This window comes from Montipora capricornis, chromosome 9 (assembly GCF_036669925.1).
Source record: "Montipora capricornis isolate CH-2021 chromosome 9, ASM3666992v2, whole genome shotgun sequence".
Lineage (NCBI taxonomy): Eukaryota > Metazoa > Cnidaria > Anthozoa > Scleractinia > Acroporidae > Montipora > Montipora capricornis.
The window spans coordinates 25,976,329-25,983,828 of NC_090891.1; the positions used below are offsets into that span (position 1 = coordinate 25,976,329).

The 7,500-nt window shown below is 40.1% G+C and overlaps 1 long non-coding RNA gene across 3 annotated transcripts in view; it reads left to right on the forward strand.

Moving 5' to 3' along the window:
• LOC138015734 (uncharacterized) overlaps positions 1–2,787 on the forward strand; it is a 4,842-nt gene extending 2,055 nt beyond the window's left edge. For 2 of the 3 annotated variants that reach the window (XR_011125625.1, XR_011125624.1), the window contains exons 2-4: positions 998–1,083; positions 1,289–1,396; positions 2,551–2,787. This is a non-coding gene — a long non-coding RNA (uncharacterized lncRNA). Of the gene's footprint in view, positions 1–872; positions 1,084–1,288; positions 1,397–2,550 lie in introns of those variants that run through there. The other variant, XR_011125623.1, reaches the window with a different exon arrangement.
• The last annotated feature ends 4,713 nt before the right edge of the window (positions 2,788–7,500 follow it).

The following is a 7,500-nucleotide window of genomic DNA, read 5'->3' on the forward strand; positions in this document are numbered from 1 at the left end:
AGAATCTTTTCGCAACCTCCACTTATTTCATTCAAACGCGACAAAAACGTACGCAACTTTTTAGTTAGAAGCGCGCTCAAAACTAACGAGCAACCCGGCACTTTCAAATGCGCGCGCTCACGATGCAAAACTTGTCTTTTCATTGTTAACACTAGCAAGATATCGGGACCTTAGTGATCTGTTAAGATCACCGTTCTTTTCACATGCACCTTCGCCAATTTCATTTATTGCATAACCTGCACGTTATGCAATAAATTATACATTGGTGAGACAGGTAGACGACTAGGTGACCGATTCCGCGAACACATTCGCGATGTTGAGAAGAATGACAAGGATGCATCCAAGCCAGTCGCTCGCCATTTTAATCTGCCTAACCAGTCCAAAAAACACATGGCTATCTGCGGCCTTTCCCTACGTCTAGGTACGACGGAAAGCCGCAAGAATCTGGAACAAAAATTCATCTTCCAAATCGGCACCCTTAATCCTCACGGTATTAACGAACGCTTTTCATTTAAATAATATATTCCTATTTTTCACATGGCCATGTTACCACCAATAGTGTAGCTCCTACTCTACCATAAAAACTACACGTAACCCATAATCCCTCGATTTGCTCTGACGAAGGGCTAACGCTCGAAACGTCAGCTTTTAGAATCTCTGTACGGTGGCCAATTTACATTATCAACTCCGTTGATAAAACCAAATTTTTGTATACTACTTCCCCACCGACGCAGCACCACAGTTTCTTTAGAAACTACCCCTTCATCTATTTAATTACAGACTGTTACCCGGTGGTTTCCAGACTCCTCAGATTCCGTGATCTTCCTGATTATTCTTGCTGTTCTAAGCCAACAAACGTTCTCTAAAAGGAGCACACTTCCATCACATGCCACCACATTTGTTGCCCATTATTATAATTAATTTGAATCTTAAATTACTATTGTTAGTATCCTTAACCATTACATGTACCTTGTACCTAAAAATGTTGCATTTTTAGAGTTTCGTAAAAGCCTTGGCAGAATGTTTAATGCCTGTATAATGGCGAGGAAATGCAGACTGGAATGTGGTCACAGATACACTGAGGTAAGCTTTGTAATAATATTGATCTAATTTGATAACCCCTGTTCCCAGTCCTCTGCCTGAACCATCCTTGACTTCTCACCTACCATATCTCACTCTCATTGATCATTAATTTTCATTAAATATAAAATAAATTTAACAACAATTTATCATGCATGAAACATGCTAATAGCACTGATCAATGAAACATGTATTTTAATGTTTTCAGACAAACTTTTGGGTAATTGCTACAAACCTTGGATTTAGCTTTCTCTCCATTTTTCATCTGGCATATCTGGGGATCATGTTTGGAGGAGACACAGAATTACAAGAAAGAGTAAGGAAATATTTTTGTCTTTATTTTTTTCTTTCTCCAGATTTTTCCCCTATAGTTAATATTGGTAAAATTCTACACATAATAAAAAGGCGGCCGACTTCTTCACTCAGAGAAGTTGGCTACTTTTTTTCCCTAAACTGATTTGCAATTATTATTGCAACATTATGAAGTTGTCTAAACGTGATCGTCATTCAAATCATTTGCTTTTGAAATGCAAGGTGCCACAGACTCATTTGGCCCCTTTTTGATACAGTCAGTTACTATACTCAAACGACCTTTGACTTGAGCTTCTTCACGCAGCTACAGAGTCAAATAACAACTGACAGCTTAGCTCATAACTGCATCGTGCAGTCACACTTAAGGCATATCTATGATGCGACCAACCACTCACCTTTCACTCACTTGGGTGGTTGGATGGCCGCATCATAGATATGCCTAAGTGTGACTGCGCGATGCAGTTATGAGTTATGCTGTCAGTCGGTACTTGACTCTGTAGCTGCATGATGCAGCTCAAGTCAAAGACCCACATTTCACCCTTCAACTCACCACAGAGTCTCCAGTAACTTAGTGGTTAGAGCATCCGACTAGATCATGGAGGGTCGTGGGTTTGAATCCCATCTGGGGCTCCGATTTTTCTAAGTTACTAGTGGGTTCAGTTGTAAAGCCTTTCATTTAATATGTACAAATAAGCTAGTGCAATTATTGAATTTGCAGAATTAAAATTGACAACAGATTTTGTTATTAAATCATGAAAAACATATTGCACCAGTTAGTAACAGCTAAAGAGAACTTTTACCTAGACCCTTAAATGAATTATACACTGATAAAACGTCATAAAATTATGCATGAGACCAGATAAAAGACTCCTCATTAGAATTCCTTACAATTATAAATAATAGTAATGACTCATTGGCCCAGCTTGTTTTTTTTATATGCTAATATCTTCCTCTCACAATTTGGACTCCCTAGGGACACGCATTTTTTGAAATGTTTTTTGTGCCGTTCAAAAAACGTGCAGCACATGTTTTATCTGGTCTAAAAACATAAGGCATAAACCAGATAAAACACTGCTGCTCGTTTTTTAAACAGTAGTTTGAAGTGACAAGTTGTGCATTCAATATTTCAAAATTTCTTGTGCTTTTTATCTATCACAGGGTTATGGTATGATGCACACATTAAGCAAATGGTCTCACTTGGATTTTGCAAGTCACTGGGTTGCTTTTGCAACTTTTTTACTGAGCAGAGTCATTAGTTAATAATATTTTTATAATAAATTATTGTTGTTAAACCAGTTTGAATGAGTCTCCTTAGTGGTTGTTACTGTCACAATATCAAAGATGTTTGTCCTCAGAAGTTCTACTTAATAAAGGCCGGGTTCACTTATCTAAAAATATAACTACAGTTACGTTGGAGAATCAATGCTCATATTCTTGTCACTGAAATACAGGATCATTTAGGGAGAAATCTCTCACTTTTTGTCCTAGCCTTTACTTCAGATCTTTTCAAATGGCCAACAATTTGAATTTAACTTCTTTTTACTGTGGCCCTCCATTTTCCTTTATAATTAATAACAATGATAATGAGAATGAGAATATAATTACGTGGGTTATTTCAGCTTTCCAATTTACAGAATTCATTTGTTATCTGAAAGAATCTAAGGGTGCTTTCCTTTTGGCCTTCCAGACCTGTCCTTTTGCAAAGAAAATGCAACAATTTGAAGGAACACTTGCCTGTTGATCCCTCGCATTCTTCTGGAGGAGTATATCATTTAACCCTAAAGTGTGTTAATTTGAAGCCGTTTAATTAAGAGTTAGTCCTTCCAAATGCCAGGTCTGGCCGTTCCTAATTAAATAAAATCAGAAGTTGGTTTTGGTGGAAAGGGGCCCGAGTGAAAAACCTCTTTGGGAAGAGTAGAGAACCAGCAAACTCAATTCCCACCTTTGACAGCAAGTCTAGGAATCGAACCCAGGTCACATCAGTTGGTGAGAGATGAGTGCTACCATCCCTGCTCCCCTTTGCCATTGTTTGGTTCTGATGATGGTTGGCTGGGAAGGGAACTTTTTCCTTACAATTTTGTTTTCTCCTAAACCCCCCTCCCCCTCCCTTCACACTTCTGTGATCCATACCAAAACCTACCACCACCACCCCCCCCCACCCACACACACACACACACTTTCAAACGTTCCATGGCCTTTGAGCTTTAGGAAACTCACAGGAGCCATGGCATTAAACTAGGTTCTTATGACAATGTCCCACTATACTGGAAGGACTGAAATTGCCAAAACGGTGCATTCTTCGCATGACATTGTTATTAAGATGAGAAGACAATTTTAACTTCTCTCGAAAAAATATTTGTGTTTATTGTGGCACTTTTTGCTGAACCATATCCTATTAAATTGATAATACAATGATCTGAGAAAATATTGAGAAAAGCATCATACAAAGGTTTTTACAGTGGCATATAGTATATATAACTCAAAATGGACCGGCCTGCATGTTTCAAGTGTATAGATTACTGGTCTGCAGAGTCCAGTCTGCACTTTGCCACCATTTTAGCTGTACTTACCATCTATCTACCGATCAAAACTCTACTAATGTCTTCTGGGGCTTATGATATAGGCAAATTTATGGATGAAAATAAAAATCGCACTTGATGGTGAAATGATTTCAGAGTTTTAGCTAAAATTCATGCCTTACAGCCTTCACTGAAAAGCAGGGGTGCTTACCAATCAGCCTAAAAAGCCGGAAATGTAGGTTAACATGAATGTCAAATGGAGCAGTCATTTTCCGGAAAGTCTATTCAGAAAATGTGGAGTACATTGTACACCCAAGGTATTCCTGATTTTCCTACCAGAACAGAATTCCAGTTCTAAATAGAGCTACTCGGCTAACTCAGTGGTTGCAGTCACACTTGAGAGAAACAGTGTAACACTAGTGTTGACACTACTGCTGTGTTGACTACTCTAGTGTCAACTCTCTGGTGTTTCGAATTCCTATGGGAACAATGAACAGCAGAACTTGATGGAACACTTTATGTTAACACCATAATGCGACTGCAACCAATGTACCCAATTCGAACCTCCCGGGATTAAGATTCTTTGTGTATTGTATTTGCCGATTAGGTCTTTTACTCATCATGTTCAATCCCCAGAATTCCTTTCCAACTATCAGTGTCATAAAATAATGATAATCATATATTCAATTAAGGTCAGTTGATACTAGTATATGATTACTCGTAATATCAGTCTCGAGAATGAGTTGTGTCATTTGACCGATTCTGCCGTTTCCAGGCGCTATTTTGTGCAAAATCAAGTCGTGAGGAAAGGTAAAGGCTGGGAACCAAGCTTTGAAAATGGAACTGTTGAATTGGTCAGTATACTTGGAAAATCACTTACAATTATGCTGCTTTGCAACGGTCACCCCAACCGGAATTTTCCAACAAATGGTAAGCACCCCAGGTTTAGCGATATTCACTGTTTTTATCATAAATTTTGCCAACCATAGAACAAAAGAACCTTTGTTTTAACAGCCAATATATCTCTGGTTGGCACATAAATGACGCAACGGTGAGCATCGCGTTTCACTCAAAATAAAATACGCATTTTACGGCTCTCAAAAGTACCTTTTAAAAGACGAAGACTCGCTGGATCAACTTTGTAAGTCAACGATATGAGAGGCCACTTAAGTCGATCAATTACCTACTTCGATTTTTTCAGGTGAATGTCCAGAAACAACAGATTGAAAGCCGTTGTTAGAAAGGGCATTAAGAGCGTTATCAAGGCAGCCTTGACACCTGTCAAATTCATGCGCAATATCTTGATTCCACTTCCCGATGAAAGCTCCTTCAGCATCTCTTTCAATGTTTCCCTTCTCTGGAACAGGAACCCCTTAGCTCTCTGTTCCGAGAATTTGAGATTTTGCACGACTTCCGGAAGACTTCTCATGGCGTTATGTATCCTTGTCAGAAGCACCAACGGAAAGCTGTACAGGATGAACATTTCCAAGAAATCGGAAAGACCACTGAAAACCACCTTCACAACTCCACTCCAGCTTGTCTCCTGGACTGTGCGCGTCTTTACGCCCTGGGACAAAACTCGCTCCCTAGTGTTCAGCGCCTTTGGCGGCAGCCTCAGAATCAAAGCCACTTCCCCTGTGTTGTAGAGACTGCTGGAGTTGACGAAAATCGCTTCTCCAGACTTAACAAAATTGCCCTTGGAAGCTGCTTGTACTTTCTTTGGATCAGTGAGTGTCTCCTGGTAGCTGCTCTCGTTTTGAAAGCGCTCGGCTACGGAGAATATGGACGGAAGTAGCAGAATTAACAAGAGGATGAGGTGAGTTACCAAGAATGGCTGAAATGACTTCTGTGCCTTCCGGATCATTACTTGAATGTCGATAAACCTGTTTCGCGCTTCCTCTTTCTCATCCGATGGCCATTCCTTAATCTGGTGCTTGAACTTGTGAATGTGGCGCAAAATGATGCACATAACATAAAAGAAGACCAACACGATCGGCAGGGAAAAAATACGAGCCAAACAAGAAAAAAGAAGGCTTAGCACGATAGTTTTTGGCTCAAACTCATCTTTCTTGTTTTCATTTTTACTGTGCAGCATCATCTGAACAGCATTCGAACTCAGAGGAAAGACAAAGACAAGCATTATCGCAGCAAGGCATATGCGCTTGATGGCCTTCTTAGCTTTCCTCCAGTGTCGCTCCGTTAAATTGACCTCCTGTAGCACGCTCTCCAGATGACGCGTAAAAAAGTACCACATACCGAGAATGTACATCTCAACCGTCCGAGATGACCAGATGAAATTTTTGACTGTTGTCACAGGTTCCTTAAATTCCTCTTCAGCCACGGACTTGTTCCCGAAGGTGCCTAAACTGTAAAAGTAACTACAGATGAGGCCCAGAAGGATGATCAGCTGCATCACGGTGCAGAACAACTTTTCCAAGAAGCTTGCTTTACTGGGATACCACAGGAAGGTCAGTCGGAGATAAACTCTGAGCGGCGTTAACTCGGGAGAGCTCAAACTCAAGTTCACAGGAGTGTCTTGCAAATCAACTTCCTCCAAATCACTCTCTTTTCTATTTATACTTCCGGCTACGCCATAGTCTTGCGTGAAATTGACTTCTATGCTGCATGAAGGGCTATAGTTGCTGTCATAAAAATTCTCCTGAGACATCGTTTAAAGGCAAAATGTTTCCCAAACAAACGGTCTTCTTCCAAGCAAGTGACAAATCGCTTGGATTGGTGCAGTAGTTCTCAAGTAATTTATACGGGGAAACTCGTAAACGAGGCTTGGGGAATCCCCGGTTTCGCTTTCATTTTCGCGAATACTAGCAGTTTGTGCAACGTGATACTTTTCTCCATTGCAATGAAGCCATGTCACGCGTGACCAGTAGTTTTGAAATTTGAACAGAGCAGTCAAAGTGAACTTTGCTCCAGAGATTCTGAATTCAGCCCAGGATGTTTTCCTTGAAATATCGAAAATAGTTCAGTAGCTATGAACTTTCGGTTTATTATAACATATTAAAACGGTGTTTCCAAAAGTGAAAACCATTTCAAGTGTTTGATGAATTAGAAACCTATCATGTGTTCATTTATTGTGCATTTTCCGTAGCAACTTTCAGAAAAATCTCCAAGGTTTCATTCAAATATCGGAATTCGAATGTTCAGTCTTGTGGATAGTGGTCATGCCTAACATAGCCTGCAAGATTAAAGACCCGTTCCAGATTTTGCCTTCTGGAACGAAAGCTGTTTCCAGTAAGGGTTTGGCGACAGGCCAGGGGATTCCCCCATGGGGGACTCTCATATGAAAAGGGTTTGGATACTTGTAGTCTCGCTTATGGGTGTATTGAAAGTTCGGATTTTGGTCTCACTTAGGGTGTTCTGGGCAAAACTCCATCATATGTAGCCGTGAAGGTCTCTTTTATTACTTGCAAAGGAATGTAAAAAATATATATTTAATACGTTCTAAATCTGGTTTCTTTTAGGGGTCAAAAAAGGCTAGGCCACTCCCAGATTGGCTTTAGGGGTTTAATTCAAAATTCCTCACGAGCACAAGAGCATCCCTACCCCTTCATATGCGAAGTGTGGTTCCCCC